General features: G+C 37.0%; 1 protein-coding gene across 1 annotated transcript in view; it reads left to right on the top strand.

Annotated features, from left to right (window-relative positions):
* Positions 1-22,897, top strand: part of LPGAT1 (lysophosphatidylglycerol acyltransferase 1) — an 86,993-nt gene that overhangs the window by 55,186 nt on the left and 8,910 nt on the right.

The following is a 22,897-nucleotide window of genomic DNA, read 5'->3' on the forward strand; positions in this document are numbered from 1 at the left end:
GTTCAGATCGAAAAAGGAGGGGAGATTAAAGAGGCCAGAGAGAAAGAGATGTTTTGGCATCAGGATCCCTTTGAGGGTTTGCAAGAAGCTCGTGAGAAAGGGATGTGGGCCGTGTCCGTGACAGCTCCCAGGGATGAATCTCTTATCACCTACAGGTTGACTAGGTTGCCTCCCATATTGTTTTAGTCCATCTGGATACCCTGGGAAATAGGGGAAAAAAGGGTTGTATTTTGGTTTGGTTGGGGTTTTGAGGGCCTTCCCTCCACCTCTAGTTTTCTCAATTCCAAAATAAAATTTATTGCTTATCTTGGATTTTTACTGGTAGGAATAACACCATTGAAATTAAAATAAATTTAAACAAACATGGTATTCCTTACCCATTTTTTTTCCTGTTCTCAGAGAGATTGGTTTTTGTTCAAACTCTCCAGTTGTTTGGTTATATTTTTAAAATTTTAAACAAGGGTGATATGTTTTCAATTAGAATAAGAGATTTATTTTTTTTAATTTTTTAAATTTTTATTTATGATAGTCACAGAGAGATCTGAGAGAGAGGGGCAGAGACACAGGCAGAGGGAGAAGTAGGCTCCATGCACCAGGAGCCCGACATGGGATTCGATCCCGGGTCTCCAGGATCGCGCCCTGGGCCAAAGGCAGGCGCCAAACCGCTGCGCCACCCAGGGATCCCAGAATAAGAGATTTAAAATGCAACATTGAAAATCATATATACACAAATGTGAATAATATAAATAACTGAGGTTAAATCTCTTTCTCTTTCAATGTGGGGATGCTGACAAGAAAAACTAAACAGCTTTGACTGGTTAGAGCAGGGAATAGGTGCTCAGAGAGAAGGGAAAAAGTGCTTTTGCTTAATGTTGCCTTGCTTATCTTCATCCATAGGCAGATTTTTAAAAATAATTAATGAATGTATGTTTTTTTCCTGCAATTAAGAATAATTTATCCAGGACCTTTCTATTTAGCCATATAGTACAAGCCAATTTTGTTTCATACTATGTAGAAAGTATTTTTCTTTTGAGCCCCACTGGCTTTTTTTTTTAAAGCACCCCCTCATTCTTAGAGAATTTAGTTTGAAATGATTACTTGGTGATTATGGTGTAGGTGGGCAAGTTGGTACTGTTGCTTGTTTGTTTGTTTGTTTGTTTTTTAAGTATAATCTAGAGAAGTATACATGTGAAAGTCAAAAATTGATTATGCCTTCTGCTCAGTATTTATCAGATCCCACTTAGAATACCGCATGTATTTTAAATTCTCCATTTTAAAAGACATAAAAAACAGCTAGTAGAAGCTTATGAAAATACCTAATATATATATATAAATCCTAGAACACTAGTACCACTTAAAAGACCATTTGAGATCAAATCAAAGCAAATTTGGAGATGATAATAATTAAATGATGCAATTCTAAGGGAAATTCCAAGTTGAAAATATAAATAGGTTAAGGAAAAATTTAAGTCTCTATGTATAAAGTACTTTGATCATATTTTAGGTAAATTTCATGGAGGGCAGTAACTGTCCTTTCCTGTGTGATGCATCTGTGCCTCTGGGTGGCTGAGTGCTCTTAGAACACTGTAACATTCTTGACCATCAGAATGTACTTAAACAATACAGTTGTCATCATTTAACATTATTTAACATTAATCTGCAGTTGGGCCATTTTTAATTTTTATAATACATTTCTTTTCTTGGAAATCATTGTCAAGGCTGCCAGGTAAATCCTACTACCTGTTCCGTACCTCATCAGAATACTGTGACAGATGTATGGAGATTTCTGAGCAAAAATGGCATTTCTGGGGGCATGTGACTCTTGATCTCAAGGTCATGAGTTCAAGCCCCACACTGGGTGTAGAGATGACTTAAATCAATAAAACTTTTTTTTTAAAGGCACTTTCCCCTATAGAGTGATCCCAGTTATAATGTGTTAGAAAAACTAAAATGCTTTAAAAATTTTGGTCTTTATTTAAATAAGACTGTGGATTACCAGAATGTGCAGCAGAGTATTCTTCTAGATTTTAAGTTTCTGTATTGATGCTTAGTAAAAAGCATAAGAATGCAATAGCTTATTTCAAATGTTCTGAAGTAAGCATTTTTCCCCCCAATAGCCGTTCTCTGCATTGTCCATTCACTTCTTACTTCTTGGGTTTATATGTTGATTTTTGGGATTTCTGAAAGAGACAAGCCCTAAATATATATGTTACTATATTGCTATAGAATACTTTTCTAAAATACCACAAAATGAGAGAGCAAACATTTGTGACATGGTTATATTACTAGATCATACCTTACAAATAGATAATGTTGTTATCTGTCAAAAGTCAAACTTTTAAGGCAAATGTTTATAGCTTATTCTTTGGAAAACTTGCAGTAAGTGGTAATTCGGTACCCAGCCCATTTTGCTAATTAAACTCAATGCATATGTAACTCCTCAGGCAGCCCATCTGAGGACCTTCCTGGCTAGAGGTTGCCCCAGCTTCAGTGAATGCATTATTTGAGCATCAAATGATTCACTGATAAAAAAAAATTTTTTTTGAAAACCACAAAGCAACTTAAAAATAAAGTACTATTAGTAAGATATGTAAAGTGTGTGGATTATTGATTAATCCAGTGTTAGTAAATTAGCATTCCCCACAAATTAATCTTAAGCCATTTTTTCTTTTTTAGAAAGAAAGTTTTAAATTTTTATTTATTTATTTGACACAGAAAACACAAGCAGGGGAAGCAGCAGGCAGAGGGAAAGGGAGAAGCAGGCTTCCCACTGAGCAGGGAGCCTGATGTGGGGCTCAATCCCAGGACCCCGAGATCATGACCTGAGCGGAAGGCAGATGCTTAACTAACTGAGCCACTCAGGTACCCCAAGCCACTTATTATTTTAAGAGAAAAGATGTCCTTTCTTACTCTTTATTTCCCAATATTATGTATTGTTTAACTAGGAGAATATTTTTTATTAGGATGCATACAACCACATTATTGATCTTTTTTCAAAAATAGTGCTTGTTTTAAAAAAGGAACTAATAAGCCTTAATTATAAGAAACATTTGAGGGAACAACTTTTCCTCCCACTTTCCCTTTTATTATTGTCACACTGGAAGACAGCTTCTTCCTATTAAAGAAGTAATGAGCACAGCGTGCTGCTGTTAAGGGCTTAATAGGAAAATTAAACATGATTAGATTTTAACTACAAGAATAGAATGTTTATAAGGATAAAAGCAAAAGTAGGGCAGCCGGGTGGCTCAGCGGGTTAGCACCGCCTTCAGCCCACGGCCTGATCCTAAAGACCCAGGATCGAGTCCCACGTCAGGCTCCCTGCATGGAGCCTGCTTCTCCCTCTGCCTGTGTCGCTCTGTCTCTCATGAATAAATAAAATCTTAAAAAAAAAAAAAAAGCAATTGGTGTCCTTAATATAAATGTCTGTTTCACGCCAAATTAGGACAGTGAGTTTGAAAAATGGTCCTCTTGGGTGGAAGTAGCTTATATGTTTATTTTTTAAATCTTAAAAAAAAAAAAAAGATAAAACCTTGAGTGTAATAGGATAGATAGATTACAAAATACAGAGGTGCTACTTTCATGTCTTATTTGACTGGAATTTTGGTGACTTTGGAGAAGGCATCTAACTAGGGTCTTTGAGCAAGAACTTATTTTCAATTTCAGAGAAAGTTAATTCAGAAAAGGATTCTTTAGTTAAGTTGCCCTTATTTCCCCTCCTAATTCCATCCCTTCCTTTCTTCCATGGAAGCCACTAGTGTCATAACTTGGTGTGTAGCCTTCCTGTCCTAATATTTTTATTATATAGATATGTTTATAATATATAACGTTGTCCTGTATGTCTTTTAAAATGTATGTAATCATAGGTGATTTATCATTTTACAACATATATTTTTCAACTCTGCATTATTTTCTAGATTTTTCATTTTTACATTCATTCATTTGAACTATTCACACTATTTAACTGTTCTGTTCCCATGACCTGATTGTCACATTATCAATTCCTTCTCCTCTTGTTGGATACCTGTTCTCTCATATTTTTGGTATTATAAGAAACAATGTTCCAATGAACATTTTTTATACCTGTTTCACTAAGCATATGCTAGAGTTAAAGTAGGGTATGTATGTGTCCAGCATGGGAGTGCTAGTCAAATAGTTCTCAAAGTAGTCACATCAGATTACAGTCTCATTAGCAATATATGAGATCACTCTTCCAATATGTTTGTCAAAGTCATCACCTTTAATTTTTGCAAATGTGATACATTTGAAATATTATATCATTATTTAGGCCTCGCGTTTCATATTTATGAGATGAGTGTGATAATCCTGCAATCTGATAGTAAAATACACTACCATGAAACGTAAGATTGGGAGGAAGCTACTAGCATCTTTATCTAGGTATTCAATCACTGTTAGAAATCTTACTGGTTTACTCAGTGATGTCTGTCTTCCCCATCTAGAACATAACCTCCATGAGAGCAGATACTTTGTCTTATTCACAATTCCCAGAGCAGTGCTGACATATAGTAGGAATACAGTATTTATGAATGTATGAAGGCTAAAGTTTACGCTGTCTAGACATGCACTAGCCACTAGACAGCCACTAGTCACATGTGGCTATTGAGCATCTAAAATGTGGCTAGTCTGATTTGAGATGTTTTGTAAATGTAAAATACACAGTGGATTTCAACAACTAGTAGGAAAAAGGAATGTAATTTTTCTTGATGACATGTTGAAATGATAATATTTTGGATTTGGCAGGGATTAAAGGATTATATTTCTTTAATGTTGTTAGATGTCCTCCATTATATACTTTGTAAAATATTAAGTTTATTATATACTTTGTAAAATATTAAGTTTATTTTAAAAAATAAAAGAATGCAACTTTAGAAAATATTTCATAGAGGGTAAACTATGGGTAGAGGGTAAATATTTCATAGAGGGTAAACTTTCCAGCCTGCTGACATAAAATTCCTGTACATTTCTTTTTAACATTAGTTCTTATGTATATTTTTAATGTAGCTGTAGCTATAATATGCATAAAAGTTATTTATATTCTACTTTATCCCATATGAACATTTTAATGAAATTATACCCATACTTCCTATACTAGGTATTAAGATTACAAATTTTATAAGTATTTTAAAATATTGTTACAGTCTTTACATTTTTAGTGGCTTTCCAAAATCCTACTTAGTGTATACATTTAATGAACCATTTCCTTATTAGCTATAGACTTGTCATGTTTTGACTTTTAATAACACCATGCTGAATATATTAGTACTTACCTATAGTTCCCTCCACCCCATGTTTTAGATTCCTTTAAAATAGATATTTTTAACCTGTTATTTCTGATATTAGCTTGTAGAGTGTTATTAAAATGATATCTGAATAGGGAGAGTTATTGTCAAGAGATGAAGGAAAAACTTATTTATGAGAAAAATTACCAAAACTTAAAAACAATCTGATATTTTAGTAATTTTATACATAAACCTCATATATTTGTGATTAATACATCATTTTGGTTCTCCTTTCTGTTTTTTTCCCCTTACTTTCTAAAACAACAAAATTAAAAAGTCACAAGTATTTATGAGTTTTAGAGGCTATAATTGCAGAAGTAGTTTTTCCTCCAAAATTTTTATTATGAAAAATACCAAACCTATAAATTCAGCCCATGTACCTATCTTACTTTTATGTGAAATGTTGTTTTCCCTGTGCTATTTCCGAGATCCTACTGGATTATTCTGAAGCAAGTCTCAGCATATCATTTCATTTGTAAATATTTCATTACATATTCTCTGAAATACAATAATTCTTTTGTAAAGAAATTCCATATTACCATATTTTTAAAGCATCAATAACAGTTCATTAAGACCATCAAATATCTAGGGAGTTAGCAAATTTTCTGAATTCTCTCGTAAATTATTTTTTTTAAAAGTTTGGATTCAGTTAGATTGCAATTGGTTAATATATCTCTTATATTTCTTTTTATTTACAGATTCCCCCCTCTTTGTTCTTTTCCTTATAGTATTTTTTTTTTTAGGATACCAGATTATATGCCCTGTAGAATTTGCTATGATTTTGATTTTGCTTATTTTATCCTGTGTATTCCTCTGGCTACTCTATTTTCTATTAATTGGGAGGCAGATACTAAAACTTCATCAGATTGAAGTTTGAATTTGCTTGACTAGAAATACGTCATAAATGGTGATGTTTACTTCCATCAGGAGGCATATCATATCTGGTTGTCTGTCAGAAATAGTTTTTGAATGCTGTTTTTAGTTAAAAATCTCAAAACTGGGCACCTGGGTGGCCCAGTCAGTTAAGCATCTGCCTCTTGATCTCAGCTCAGGCCTTGATTTCAGGGTCCTGAGTTTCAAGTCCCCCATCAGGCTCTATGCTGAGTGAGGAGCCTACTTAAAAAAATAAATAAAATAAATAAATTTCAAACAAATATATCCTATGCTTTGAGGGAAAAATGATACTTCCTCATTCCATCCCTTTAATCCCAAACAATGATGTCAGGACTTTCAGTTCAGAATTGAGGCCTCTTCTGGCACATAACACATAATGAGGATCAGTTTCGCCTGAAAACCCTCCTTGTGATCGTATAAGGAGGTTCATAGTCTTATTTCGTGAGCCATTAGAAAGCGTTTTTCCCCGTAGTCCAAACTGTAAAGGTTTGGAAATGTTCTAAACGTTATTGAAAAATGAACCCTAAATCATCCACTGGGATGACTAATAGTTGTTTTAGTCAAGGTTTCTTCAGAGAAATAGAACCGAGAGGATATATAGAGTAGATATATAAGAGAAGATTCAATTTAGGAATTGGTTTTCATGATTATGGAGGCTGAGAAGTCTCATAATCTGTTGTTTGCAAGCTGAAGAACCAGGGAAGCCAGTGGTAAATTCAGTCTGAGTCCCAACGTTTGCAAATGGGAGGGTAGGAGAGGATGACATCTATCCAGTCCTTATCTGAGTCTAAAAGCCCAAGAAGCAGGTACACTGATGTCCCTAAGTCAGGAGAAGATGGATATCTTAGCTCAAGCAGAGAGAGTGGATTCACCCTTCTCGTACTTTTTGTTCTGTTCAGGCCCTCAGTGGATTGAATGGTGCCCGCCTGCATTGGTGGGGGCAGTCTTCTTAGTCTACTGATTCAAATGTTAGTCTCTTCTAGACATACCTTTATTTTTCCCAGCTATCTGAGCATTCCATAGCCCAGTCAAGTTGACAAATAAAGTTAACCATCCCAGTAGTCTACATAGATAATCCAAGAAACTGAATTGACCATCTATTTATAGCGTTCATCAGTCTTTTTATTTAAATTGAGTTACTCAGTATATTACTTGACATCATTAGTTTCAGATATAGAGTTCAATAATTCATTAGTACATGTAACACCTAGTGCTTGATATAAAATCACTACAGAAAAATCAGTGGTATCCCTTATCCTGGCAATAAATAGGAAATACAATCTTTAAAGAAAAATACTATTCTCAGAAGCAAGAAGACTATAAAGTACCTCACAGTAAGATGTAACAAAAAGTGTGTAAGACTTTTATGAAGAAAAAATATAAAGCTTCATTGAACATAAAAGAACTGAATAGTTGGAGAGACCGTGCTTATAGAGGGGAAGACTCAAAATTACAAAGATGTCAGTTCTCCCGAATTAATCTATAAATTTAACATAATGGCAATTACATAATTGCAATCTAGGAGGGTTTTTCTCAAAACTTGATGAAATTGTTCTAAAATTCAAGAGAGTAAAGATAACTGTGAATATAGCAAAGACAGTTTGAAAATGAAAGAAACATCCTACCAAATGTCAAGGCTTACTGTGTAAAACAGTGTAGTATGAGGGCAGGACCAGACCAATGGAAAGATTAGAAAATCCAGACTTGGGGACTTGTGTATGATTAAGTAAGTATTACATATCAGTGGAACAAAGACTATTCAACAAATGAAGTGGTTTAGGACCATTGGTTCTATATAGCACAGTGATTCTCTGTTAACAGTGAATGCCTCTGGTGGGGAGGGACTTCTCATTATACTATTTGAGTTTGTTTTTTACAACGTGAATGTATTAATTTTTCGATTTAAAAAACTAATGGAGGGATCCCTGGGTGGCGCAGCGGTTTAGCGCCTGCCTTTGGCCCAGGGCGCGATCCTGGAGACCCGGGATCGAATCCCACATCAGGCTCCCGGTGCATGGAGCCTGCTTCTCCCTCTGCCTGTGTCTCTGCCTCTCTCTCTCTCTGTGACTATCATAAATAAATAAAAAATTAAAAAAAAATTAAAAAAAAAATAAAAATAAAAATAAAAAACTAATGGAAAAAAGAAATTGCCTGCAGAACTTAGAATTTTCGTCTAATAATCCATAATTGCAACAAAAGCATTTTCATCAGGTAGTTTTAAGAATGTAATAAATTCACATTTAAAATAACATTCGGGGGCAGCCCCGGTGGCCCAGCAGTTTAGCGCCGCCTTCAGCCCAGGATGTGATCCTGGAGACCCGGGATCAAGTCCCACGTTGGGCCCCCTGCATGGAGCCTGCTTCTCCATCTATGTCTCTGCCTCTCTCTCTCTCTCTCTCTCTGTGTCTGTCATGAATAAATAAAATCTTTAAAAAATAAAATACCATTCGGGGCACCTGGGTGGCTCAGTATATTAAGTGTCTGCCTTTAGCTCAGATCACCATCCCAGGGTCCTGGGAATCGAGCCCCACGTCTGGCTCTCTGCTCAGCCAGAGAGCTTACTTTTCCCTTTCCCTCAGTGATCTCTCTCTCGCTCTTGCTCTGTCTCAAATAAATAAAAATCTTTAAAAAATAAAAATAAATAAAATAAGTATCATTTAATAGACACTACATAGATTTTACCCCTTTGTGTCCAGCATATTGAAATTCTAGTCTAGATTTTCATGTTCTAGTGCTTTATCCATAATTAAAAGTGAACTTTAAAGGGCTTAAATGTCTATAATACTTTTTTGGTGTAAAAGTTGTAATAAAGGAGAATAAAATTAATATAGTGAAAATCAGTTATTTAACTTAATGGGGACCAAATTTCAGGTCACCTTTTCCCAGGAACTGTGAATAACTCTACAGTAGTTCACCCTTGAGTGAACACACATTTAGACACTAATGATGCATGCTTAGAGGTTTACCACCCTCCACCCCAGCCCCAAAATTACCCACCTGGGAGGGAGGTACTAAGCTTGCCTCTGGAGCTAAAAGTGGCTTTCTTTTTTTCCTAGCAGAAGAAAACAATGTCCTATCTTTAGTTTTTCTTATGCTAGAGCTTTTCTCTATCCCTGTTTAGAATTATTGCTCACTTCACCCCTATTTTTGCTGTTTCTGGTAATTCTCTTCTTTCTGTCTCCTTTTCTTATCATCTCTTGTTTTCTGCTGCTTTGCCTCCATATCGTAGCTTTTCCCTGGAAAAGGCTGGACATTTTAGTCAGAGGTCACTATTTGGAGCTTCTAGTTGGAAAATGGAAAGCTACACATTAAGTTTAATCTTCAGGTTTTTAGTTATGCTTGGCTGTTTTTATTAATGCTCACCACCCACAAGTTCTTTCTCTTTTTTTGCACCAGCAGTTTTTTCCTCCCCTTTCCTTTAAGAAAAGAAAACGTTTTAGTTTGTCACCATTCAGGATGCTGGAGGCATTGAATTACTGGTCTTAATTGAAGTTTGACTGAGTTTGTGGGTTGAATTCTGTGTTTCTGTAATGAAGTTGAGATTTGAAAGAGGTGAACCATCATTTCAAGTGAGATAAACTTCATCTTTTACTTAGAAGACAGACTTAATTTCTTTTCTTTTAAGATGTCATTTTTTATTTGTTTTAAAAAGATATACATATATATATATATATATATAGAGAGAGAGAGAGAGAGAGAGAGCGCGCGCGCGCGCGAGAGAGCAGGAAGAGGAGCAAGGGGAGTGCGGAGCCTGACGCAGGCCTCGATCTCAGGACCCTGAGATCATGACCTTAGCCGAAATCGAGAGTCAGCTGCCCAACTGACTGAGCCACACAGGCGCCCCGATGTAACATCATTTCCTTCCAAATATTTATAGAAAGTTAAACATGCAAGAAATTTTGTACTTGTTAACATATGTTAACATAGTCGAGAATGAAGACCACAACCTAATTTGCTAAGTTGTTTTCGGTATCTGAATCTGGATATAATGTGATATGGAGAACTGTGACAAGCTTTGGAAATGAAGCACTCTCTCCCCACCTCCCGGCCCCGTGGGTTTTACCATGTCCTTTGCACTTTCATGTCTCTTCAAGTTTAATCACAATGACTGCCATTGATACTCAAAACCTTTTTGTTTTTTAACTTAATGTTGTTGGAAATATGTCCCCCCAAATAAAAAATTCTTAGCTTTTAATTTTGAAATGAATAACTGTCACTGACTACTATCACTATCTTTTAGTTACTTGCAGTTGTTGAATTGAATCTAAGAAGTGGCAGGGCTAGCTAGGTCTTTTTGTCTAACCTTTCATTTAATACAGGATCTCATACACACACACACACACACACACACACACACACACACACACAATGACAGATTGCTTAAATATAGACTTCTCCAGGAGCCTGTTTTTAGCCTCTTTTGTCTGTGGAGGTGTGAGTTCATAGTAGGAGAGTAAACAGAAACAGCTCCCAAAGAGACATACCTCTAGTTCCCCGGCCTTCTCCCAAGTTCCAGATCCTCATTTTACTTCCTTTCCTCCACTGGGATCGCCTGTTGCTTCTGCAAGCCTAGTATTTCTAAAACTGAACTCATTTTTCTTCACACAAACTTGTCTCTCCTGGCTGTCCAGTTGGGGTTTATGTTAACATCATTCTGCACTCACCCAGAATGAACATTTTGGAGTTCCTTTGACTCTTTCACCTTTTAGTTTAATTCTCTCTCTCAAATTCAGCTACCAGTTCCTATGACGGAAACCTCTGTAATGTTTGTTTCTACCCCTTTGTTGTTGTTGTTGTTGTTTTTTAATCTAAATGCCACAGCCTAGCTCACACCTCATTACCTTTTACCTGGAATATATTTGCTTATTAAATATTCCCTTTATTAATATTGGTTCTATCTTCAGTCATTGTTTATTTTACTACTGTATTCCTCTTCCTAAAGCATGATACCTTCTTTTTTTCTTTTTCCATAGTTTATAGATTAGATAATAGTATTATATCAGTGTTAATTTGAAATTACCTGATTTTGATCCTTCCACTGTGGTTACGTTAGAGACTGTCTTTGTATTTAGAAAATACACATGGAAGGACTTAGGGAACACTCTCTGTAACTTCCTCTCAAAAGTCGAAAAATCATATATACACACATATATATATGCATATAGGGAGAAAAAATGGTAACATAAAGCAAATATGGAGAATATTGATATTTGGGGAATCTGGGTGAAGCATATATGTGAATGTGAATTCTCTATACTATTTTTACAACTTTTCTTTGAATGTGAAATTATCTTAAAAAGTTTTCAAAAGTCATTAGGCATATAGGGAGAATTCTGTGTGTCTTCCCCTCAGTTTTGCTGGGAACCTTAAACTGCACCCCAAAATAGTCTTAACAAAAAATTTCTAAAAGTCGTTAGACTCAGGGAAAGTGTAATAGTGATTCTCTTAAGTAAATATCATAGTGTTGTATTTTGCTTGACCATTTACTTCAGCAAGCATTTATTTGTTAAATATCTTATTGTGTCTCAATATAGAACACTAATAAAGATGTAATAAATAAGTTTGAGGTCTGAACAATGCCCCCTCGTTGTTTATACCCTCGTGTGACATGTGGATTTACTACAATTTTGAGGATCACAAGGAGCAGGAGCTGGGCTCAAGGGATAGGGGCCCCAGGCTGAACTTTCCCAGCTGTGCAAGGAAGCGGTGGCCAAGGTGCTGCCTGCCTTCTCCCTTTCTCCATCAGCGTTCAAGGAACTCAGAATTCTCTACGACCCTGGGTTTGCTGCCTCAGATCCTTGGTTTGTCCCTGGGTTGAAGTAGGTAAAAGCTTATATCTGAGTTGCTGAAATCTATTTTCAGATAACTAAGTGGGCTTCTTTTTTTCCTTCTTAAGCCTTGCTAGTGGATTGGGGGAAGCTATAAATATTACATTTCATTATGTTGAGGATGAAGCCTTGAGCAGCTTACCTCAAGACGGTGGCTCAGAGCAAGACTTCTGGGACTTGAATGCTGGGAGATATTCCGATATGTTAAATTTGACAGTATCTGTTCTTGTCCATAAATCTGTTTTTGGAGGCAAGTAGTTTCTGCATTTCTGAGTTATTCTTATCACACTAACCCTGGTGGTGTCACTTAACTATTCCCATGGTACTGATGGCTGTCTACAGATGGCACCTCCTAAGTTTTACGCCAGCAGATTACTTTCATTTTAGTTCCGTTCAGCAAACTTGAGTTCCCATGAAGGATTAAGCACTGATATACACACTGGGTATGCAATGATGAGGACAGCACAGCCCGATAGAGGGAATAGACACGTGAGAAAATGAATAGAACATCAACTAGTAAGCGTAGCTCCAAAGGACAGAGTTGGCATTGAGAAGGGAAATACTAACTGTAGGAGAAGAGGAGGAGGAAACTGAAAGGAGAAGGGGTAAGAGACCCAAATCCTGATCTTCCATCGCAACAAGTCAATGAATATATATGAAACCGGATAATCCAGAAATAGTGGTAGTAGGTTGCTTGTAAGTAATATGGAGGTAAATAGCAAAAGAAAATGGAAGGAGTTGTATCTGGAAAACAGGTGTCTAGGAGGGAAAATACAGGGTCATTACTCTTCATTGTGAACCTTGTAGTACTCTGACTCTTGAAAACTAGATGCAATGTGTTACTTTATTTAAAAAGATTTTTAAATCCTACTTCCTCTTTTAGGCCAACACAAGTGATACCATTTCCATGTATCCTGTGCTATAAGTAGGCACACACACCCCTTCCTTTAAACTTAACACAGAAGTTCTTTAAACTCCTTACGCAACATTTACCATATCTAGTTTTAGAGGATATGTTTACTCTTCTTTTCCCTCTGCTACATCATTAGGATTTTGAAAGCAGGAACTGTCCATCTCAAAATTTTCCTGCTTGCTTATTAAGTCCTTTACTTGTAGTTGGCATAACTTACTTTGAGGGTTTAGCCATGTTGTTTGTTAGCTCCCATTTTGGATTCTTGGTAACATGAAAATTCAAATGTTCTAACTCAAATATATAGAGGTGCCAGCTGCTAAGCATTATTTATATCTTTTTTTTTTTTGCAAGTGTAATTTATCTAGTGCTCTTAAATCTGATTCAATGGATTTTTGTAGAATACTCTGTATTCAAGAGTACATTCTGGATTACTGATAATTAGAGTTTTTGTTTCTTGAAAATTAGAAGCTGGTTTCTCATTTGGATAGTTACTGGTATTGGGAAGATTTATTTCTTTTATTTATTTGTTTACTTCTTTATATCCCATAAGAATGCCTTTTATTTGATTCCAAGAGGACTAGTATTGAGTGCATTTGATACTTTGCCATATCATGGGATTAGTTGTTTTAATATTTTAATCCCATGGTGATCAAACAGAGTAATAAAAGTAGATTGCTCTTGAGGGAGCATTTGGTCTGCCGCCCTGGCCATTTCCTAAGGCAAGAGAGTGTCCAGGCTCTTCTAGGCAGATGGTAGGGAAGGCGTTCTGTTAAAACACAGCCCCATTCCCGCACTCACCACCATTTAAAGCAATATATTCCTCACCAACCTTACCATGTTCTTTCAGGAGTTCAGATGGTAAACCCAACTTTCTCTTTTTAATTCAGCCATATTTTTAGTCACTTTTCTCCTTATAAAGATGTTTTAAATACTATTTTAAGATATTCTCTAGCCCTGTGGCTCCTGCTAAGTTATCCTTAGGTTGATTAGGCCTGATTTTATGTATATAGAGATAGTATATTTTTATAAGTCAAAAAGTAATGCAATTAATTTCCCAAACCATTTGGCTACTATTCAATGTAGTAGAAGGGAGTAGTTTAAAGAGTGCTACCTATATTGCAAAACTGTGTTAAGATAGTATGAAATTATCTAAAAGTAAAAAGTAATTTGTAATGCCATCCACTTAAAAATAAAATCCATTTTTTTTTAAAGATTTTATTTATTTATTCATGAGAGACATACAGAGAGAGGCAGAGACACAGGCAGAGGGAGAAGCAAGCTCCATGCAGGAAGCCCGATTCAGAACTCGATCCCGGGATTCCAGGATCATGCGCTGAGCTGAAGGCAGACACTCAACTGCTGAGCCACCCAGGCATCCCTAAAATCCAATTTTTTAATTTTTTAGTTTAAAAAAAATTCTTCTAGTATCAGGATGAAGTTTAACAGACTTTCCTAAAAACCTCAACTCTTTAAGGATATCTAATTTGGAGGAAACAAAAAGAAAGAAACGATTATATTTCCTGAAGAGTTAAGTTTCCTGGGTGGCTCTGGGCACACCTCTCTTGAGCTGGCTATGGATCATGAGGCCTTCTCCTGCCTGGAGTCTGCCCTGTCACACAGTGCAGGGCTCAGTCAGTGGTTTGAAGTCATGACTCCCCCTCTGAGTCTGTTTCTTTCTGGGATTCCTGTCTTTCCAGCTGCTATGGTCATCCTAATTCTGTCCTCTTGTTCTTCAACCAGTAAGACTACATATTCTCATGTAAATTTTAGGTCTCCCTGGGTGGCGCTAATTAGAAATTATTCTCAGGTAAAAAGCTGGAAAAAATGGAAGACTCTCCCAGTGCCATTCCTGTCTTCCCAGTGTTGACATTCCTCTGGTGTTGACCTGTCTCTAGTCCCTCCCCAGTGCATTCTACTAATTCCTTTTTGTGTTTTGTCCTGAATTTGTAACTGTTAACCTGTGAACTACTCTGAGCTTATGAAAAGCAGAACTCACCACTTATTTTAAAGGATATTATAAGTCACAGGGAGAGTTACAACTAAATCTCAAATTTTAATGGGTAAAAGAATAGATTTTGCCCTCGAGTATGCCCCTGTTCACTCTTCTGGCCTTTTTTTTTTTTTTAATTTTTTTTTTTTTTTATTATTTATTTGTGATAGTCACAGAGAGAGAGAGAGAGGCAGAGACATAGGCAGAGGGAGAAGCAGGCTCCATGCACCGGGAGCCCGATGTGGGATTCGATCCTGGGTCTCCAGGATCGCGCCCTGGGCCAAAGGCAGGTGCCAAACCGCTGCACCACCCAGGGATCCCTCTTCTGGCCTTTTAAAGTAGTATGGCATTGCGCCAAAGTGACTGTAAACTTAGGCACTGAAGTCATGTGGTGGTACTTAGTTAAAGGACGTTTATCTGGGGGCACCTGGGTGGCTCAGTCGGTAAAGCATCTGACTCTTGATCTCGGCTGAGGTCTTAATGGTAGGGTAGCAGGGTCAGGAGTTCAAGCCCCACATTGGGCTCCATGCTGGGTGTGGAACCACCTAAAACTTTTTTATTAATTAAAAAACATTTTTTAAAGGATGTTTATCTGTATAACTCAGAATATTTCTATTAAAATAAATATTGAATGAAAACACAAGATCTCTGTATACTTAAAGAGAACTCATGGATGGATCCCCAAGAATATGTCCCCAAATTTGCATATCCCAATTGTGAAATACTGCTAGCTATCCTCTAAAGCAGAGCCTCTCTGACTATGATACTCTCCAGTTTAAAAATCTTTCCATGAGGGTGCCTGTGTGGCTCAGTTGGTTGGGTGTCTGTCTCTAGATTTCGGCTCAGGTCGTGATCCCAGGGTCTGAGATGGAGCCAGCCCCACGTGAGCTCTGCACTCAGCAGGGGGTCTGCTTGAGATTTTCTCTCCCTCTCACTCTACCCCCTACATGTGCTCACTCTCCCTTTTTCTCTCTTTCAAAATAAATAAATCTTAAAAAATAAATCTTTCCATGAGAGACATTCTCATAAATTGCTAGTGGGAATGTAAATTGGTATAATCTTTATAAAGACAATTTGGCAACATTTTTCAGGATTACTAATGCATTCAATCTTGATTTAGCAATATCACTTTTGGGATTTTATCCTGTAGATATACACATAAGAATGGACATTTGCATAATGTTATTCATCACTACATGTTTAGAATAACAAAAGATAAGAAACTGTCCATCATTAGGGAATAAGAGGAATTTCATGTTTAGTGTATATTAAGACATTACAATGAAATTAGGAAATTTTAACAGAATGAAAAGGAAAATATAATCTATAAAAATTTATGGGATATAACATAATCTGTATTTAGAGGAAAATTTGTACCCTTAAAAAGCTTCTGTAAGAAAAGAAACTGAAAATCAGTGATCTAAATATCTACCTCAAGAATTTAGGGGAAAAATGCAAATTAAATACAAAGATAGTAAAATGCAGGGAATTATAAAGGATAATTTTTTAATGGAAATCGAAATTGCCAATATCAGGAATGTAAAGGGGGACATTACTACAGTTTCTCTAGTCATTAAAAAGACAGTAAAAGACATTAAGTATAAGTCTTCCAGAGCATAGAAAAGAGGAGATACTTCTGAGCTTGTTTTATGAGACCAGCAAATCTGAACCAAGGATATTGTAAGAAAGGAAAATTTACAGGCAAATCTCTTACATGATTATCAATGCCAGACTAACCCAGCAATATATAAAAAACACATCAGATTATATGCTGAGAATATATATTCCAGGTATGAAAGTTTGGTTTAACATTCAAAATCAGTCAATTGAATTCATCACATTAACAGAATAAAGAAAGAAATTACATAAGCATGTAATAGATGGGGAAAGATCAATAAAGTGTTAACTCCCACTCATGATAACAAAGAAAACACTTAGCAAACTAGGAATAGAAGGGGATTTTTAAAATCATATTGATGGTATCTACCAAAAAAATCTACAGTAGATATCAGACTTAATGGTGAACTATTGAATGTTTCTCCCTGAAAGATGAGAAATGAGAGACAAAGGAGCTTGTTACTACCACTTCTATTCAGTATTATCTGGATCAGGCAATGAATGTGACAAGAAAAAAGGAGTGAACTGTAAATATAGAAAAGGTAAAAACAAAATCGTCATTATTTGTGTTAATTTATCTTTCTACCTGTAGATTAAGGTTAGAGGATTGCTTGGCAGACATGGACATGCCGTCTTCACAATACTAATGTAATGGCTATTTAATACAAGTAGGTACCTGAAGAGACTTCTCAGACAAGGGAAAAGGCTAGGAAAAGCTACTTCAAAAAAATAAATAAATAACTCATCTCCCTTTGAAACCCACTTTAAGTGAGATGGTGGCTTGAGACAGGGAGTTTGGCCTTTTGCAGCCAAGGACAAAGATGTAACAGATGAAGAGATGTGAGCCTAGTGTTGTGTGGTGAACACTGAGAAATGTGTTTGCCTAATAGCTAAATTCTGTAGGATTCCATGTCCACTACAGGTGAAATAGTCTGTGGAAACAGCCTGAGGAGCTTGTGTATCCTATGTAATTTTCCCCTGTAGGGATCTGCATCATTCTTAGTTAAAATGGGGAGAGAAAAAAGAAGAGACAATAAAATTCTTGGAATATTATTTCTAATTTGAGGGTTCTTTATAATTCAGAGTAGAAAGTTACGCTTTGAAGGAATGGAAAGATAAACTTGTTTAAATAGCCCAGGGCCTCCTCATTTGAAATTTTATCTCCATGTCCCTGCTCCTCTTATTATATCAATATTGATAATAAGAGTCTTGAGAATCTCTGTCAGGAATTCACCTTTGTAATACTTGGTAACAACATTTATCTATTTATATGACTGGTCTTGAGGCTGACTTCATTGTTGCCTCACTGGTATAGAAATATACACACACTATCTGTATAGAATAGAATACTGTATGAAAATAGTCATGGATTGTCACACCCTTACAACAGCTTCAGGTCCAGTCTAGTCACTACAGCTGTTGCTGAACCCAGAAAACTTGAAAGCACAACGATACTTGCCATGAGCGATCTGGCATTTAACAACTGCCACCGTCACTACTGATGCCAAGTCAGGCCACTACCTTCTGCCCAGTAGTATACATATAGAATGACTTTATAAGGTAAATAATATTATTAACCCATTTTACAGATGAGGGAACTAAGTTTAAGTTGTACAGAGGATAAAACCATTTTCCCCTGGTCACATAGTTGGCAAGTGCTCTAGAGCCAGAATTCAACCCCAGGCAGTCTGTCCCAGAGTCTGTACTCTTAATCACTATGCCACACTAACTTCTGGGATTATTTTAATTGTGCCTAAAAAGCAAAGACTGTGGATCCACATATTAAAAAAACAACAACAAAACTACCCCAAACCAAAATTCTACTGCTTGTGGAAGGGAATTTCAACCGTGAAGTCCCACTCACTTTAGTGAGGCGTATGAGAACATGAGAGAGTGCAGAGGTAAAATTTTTAGTTTGAAAGAGATCTTTTGGTTACTTAGGAGTATAGGCATTATAAGGGCTAAGAAATACTAGCTGATGAGATGATTTTATGTAGTGTAAGTAAGCATTTCAAGTATTTCTTCTCTTTAAAAGTCGTGATGTCCTTTAATTCCTCTTTTTGTTGTTAGCTCTTTCAAAGCAAAAGAAAACCTAATTCTGGTAGGGGATTTTATGGTAGCAAGCTGAAACTTAAAGTTTCTGGACTTTAGGATCTCCTACCCCATTATTTAATAAACCAAAACACTTCTCTATTACTGCTTTAGAGCAATGTAGTACTTTATTTAGGGGAATAGAAAGGTGACTAGCATTAAGAAAGCTATTTTCTGTGTAAATAAAACTCTATTTTGCTTACCTTTCATCCTTTTCCAATTTTTGAAAGCAGAATTTGTAATCAAAACTGTGCTTTCCTGGGGCTCCTGGGTGGCTTAGTGTTTGAGCGTCTGCCTTCAGCTCAAGGCATGATCCCAAAGTGCCAGGATTGAGTCCTCATCTAGCTCCCCACAGGAAGCCTGCTTCTCCCTCTGCCTGTGTCTCTGCCTCTCTCTGTGTGTCTCTCATGAATAAATAAATAAAATCTTTAAAAAACAAAACTGTTTTCCTGAAGTCGATTTTTAATAGATTTTTTTTTCATATCATACTTTTCCTTCATTTCCTCTCTTCTTTTCCTACCTACAGATACTTAAATTGGGATGCTAAAATACACCAAATCTGGTATTTAAGTGTTTAAATAACAAAAGGATCTGATTATAATGCAATTCGTAAATAATGTTCCTTCTGATTGTTTTTGTATGCAAATGACCATGTTACATGAGTCATTTTAAGAAGCCTTTGAAGAAGTCTGAGCATGGGCATTCTGGTAATTTGGAGTGCTTTGTGCTCCTTGACTTAACTTGAAATAATAACACAGGCCCCTTTGTAGAAAGGCAAGCAGTAGACACTGGTCAAAGATAGAAAATCATCTTAGACTTTTCAGAAATAACAGGATAGCTTCTTAGAGAAAATGGTAGCTCGGATTCATATCAACTTTCATGCCCTTCCAAAACTCTAGTAGAATGACACTGAAGAGTTTCTTTAAGGTGTTAACCCCATGAGGATGAGGAAAAGCAGTAGGAAAGGCAATAGTAGCAAAAGTCAGGAAATTAGAAAACAGAACAGTCAATAACCCAATAGAACCCTAAGCCAGGAATCAACCAGACTTATGCCACAGAACTGAAAAATTGGCAGGATCAGAGCCCGTGGACATGAGGTTAAAAGGATTGCTGCCTTTGGGGGTTCTGGTTGAAATCTGCTGAAGAACTCCACTCTCCAAAACCCCTCCCTTCCACCCCACAGCTGGGGGATTATTCATTCCCTGCTGTGGCAGGAACTGGAGGCTTCTTCTGGAGGGGTATCTAGAGGCTCTCTAGACTCAAGGGTACCTATCACAGCTGAGGCAGAGGTCCCATAATGAAAACACAGAATGGCTAAGTGATGTCAGGGCACCCAGTGCTGAGACACTCCTCCTCCCCCACCTCAGCCCTGATGTCTCACTCTGCTACCAGAAAGCCAAAAGGGAGGCCTTCATTCTCTAGGCAGGAAATCAGAGGATCTTCATCTGGAGAAATGGCAAGTTCAGGAGGAAAGACCCAACTTCAATGGCCCAACCAGATAATCCTCCATGAAGTTCCCAGTCAACAAACTGCACTCACAGGCTGAGAGCCTTCAGTCAGCTGTTTAATCCCACATCTATTACATGTGGGTGAACAACAAAGACTCACCAGATAACTTGTCATCTGATGGGCCTCTACTGTGAAAGAGACTAAAACAAACATAAGAAACTGACTTGGAGTAATGATTCAAGGAGTAATGATTCAAGGAAAGCCCAGCTGCCAAAAAATCCTGAGAGTTTGTTAACCCTCTTCTCTGCTTTCATCCTCTAATTCTCACAGAGATAAGATTCTCATAGAGATATGATATTGCAACAAGAAAACAACAGTATACTATAAAAAAAAGGACATTCAGAGAGCTCTTAGATTACAAATATGAAAAAAGGAATAAAAACTCCATTAAAGAAAGTTTAGAAATTAAAAAAAAAGTTTAGAAATTAAATAACTCTCCTAGAAAGGAGGACACAAAGGCAGAGATGGAAGAAAATGAGTGGCAACCCTGAATCCTGTATCTAGGAAACCTAGGCAAGATGGTGGAGGAGTAGGGGTCCTCAATTCATCTGGTCCTACAAACTTACCTAGATAACTTTCAAAACATCCTGAACACCTACAAATTCAACCCAAGATGTAAAGAGAGAACAGCTGGAATGCTACAGAGAGAAAAGTGATTGCTCCTGACAAGCCATTCTGCAGTGGACAAAATGACTAGAAGGAAGAATTCACCACAAAATAAAGAACCAGAAGTAATGCTGTCTGCCACAGTCTTGCTGGATGTAGATTTAATACCATGTCGGAGATACAATTCAGAAGTACAATCATAAAATGACTGGTGGCTCTGGAGAAAAGCATAAAGGGGCTCTAGAGATTCTCTTACTGCAGAATTGAGATCTAATCAGGCCGAAATGAATCCTGTATCTAGTCAAATTATCGACCAGGTGTGAGGACAGAAAAAAGACATTGGCAGAAATGCCAGACTTCGAGTACCCTTTCCCCAGAAACCACTGGAGGCTGTGCTCCATCAGAATGTAGAATAAATACAGAAAAAGGAAGACGTGAGAGGTAGGAAACACTAAATGCATTTTAGGAATGCAGAGAATCACCAGGACAAAATAAGAGGCCTTTGCATGATGAAAACTAAGGCCACAAGTCCACAGTGTGGGCGAAATTTATTCAGGAAAACGAAATTAAAAGAATGTCTGTCCGATGCACACAGATGCCTTGAGAGAAGATCTAGAGCACAGGTCAGACTCGCTTACTGCCTGCTTTTTAAATAAAATGTTATTTGAATATAACTCTACCCATGTATTTATACAAGGTCTAAGGCTGCTTTCACACTACAAAGCCAAGTTGAATAGTTGCGACAGGTACCATAAGGCCTGCAAAGTCCAAATATTTTCTTTCTTGCCCTTTAAAAAAAGATTTGCAGATGGGTTTTAAGGAATTGACTTTAGACAGACAAGAGTTTATGGGTAAATTAGTTATGTATACAGAGAAAACAATTCAACTGCTCATTTCAGGGAGAAGGAAAGGAATCATAGCCTTGATTTACTATGTGGCTTAGCTTTGAATCTATGTCCATGCCTAATACTCCGCTCATTAAAAATTACCATGGAACTGCATTGGGAAGATGGGAAGGATGTGAATGTGTGGTGGGAAAAGGCCAAAGGAGTTTACTCTCTGTCTTCCATACTGGGAAGTCAGTAGGTTGGCCCTAAAGCTGAAGAGGAAACATGTCAATAAATATCAAGATACTTAATCAAAAGAGGTAAAAATTGATTCCTCTGGGGAGAGAGAAACAACAGGCAGAGAGACAGGGACCACTGTTTTTCATTCGAATCTTTTGCAGGCTTTTAAAACTGTGTCCCTTTATACCTTCAATTAAAATGAAATTAAGAAAACTCCCCACAAAACTAGAAAACAAAAAAATTCTTTTCAGCATCAGCAAATACATAGTATGGTCACGAGTTGCCTTTTCCTGCCCTCACATCCAGCAGATATGTATCACCAATCATCCCAGTCTGTTTCCTGGTGAGTTGGACTTGTTCACAGAATCTGCATATTCGAGCTCCAAAAAGAGGCGGCCCTGCTCAGGAAACCTGTATCTCTGATACAAATTAGACAGATTCTATCTGGTTCATGGACATTTCCTCCAAAAGAACATTGTTAAGATGCATTTATTTGGTCTAGCATCCGACTACTCTGAATGTGTCCTAAAGTGGCTACAATTTATTTTACCTTATTTTTTAAAGTTTTATGTATTTAATTGAGAGAGAGCACACACACATGTGCAGGTGGGGATGGGGGGAGAGTAAAGAGGAGAAACAGACTCCCTGCTGAGCACAGAGTCCATCCCAGCTCCATCTTCCTACTGGGAGACCCTGACCAGAGCTGGAACCGAGTCAGATGCTCAACCGACTGAGCCACCCAAGTGCCCTAGTACCTGCATTTTAAAACTTCATCTGTTCTGTGGGGAAAAATTAGAGAGGAAGAAAAACCATGAGAGAGACTCCTAACTCTGGGAAACAAACAGGAGTTGCAGAAGGGGAGGTGGGCGGGGGGATGGGGTGACTGGGTGACGGGCACTAAGGAAGGCACTTGATGGGATGAGCACTGGGTGTTATACTATATGATGGCAAATTGAATTTAAATTTTAAAAACTTCATCTGTTCTGAACACCGTTTCTTCTTAAACCCACAAACATGGGAAGACAGTTATTTCTCAGTATTATTTGTAGATACAGGACAATTTATTAATAGTTTTTCATCATTGG

Source organism: Vulpes lagopus, chromosome 1 (genome assembly GCF_018345385.1).
Source record: "Vulpes lagopus strain Blue_001 chromosome 1, ASM1834538v1, whole genome shotgun sequence".
Taxonomy (NCBI): domain Eukaryota; kingdom Metazoa; phylum Chordata; class Mammalia; order Carnivora; family Canidae; genus Vulpes; species Vulpes lagopus.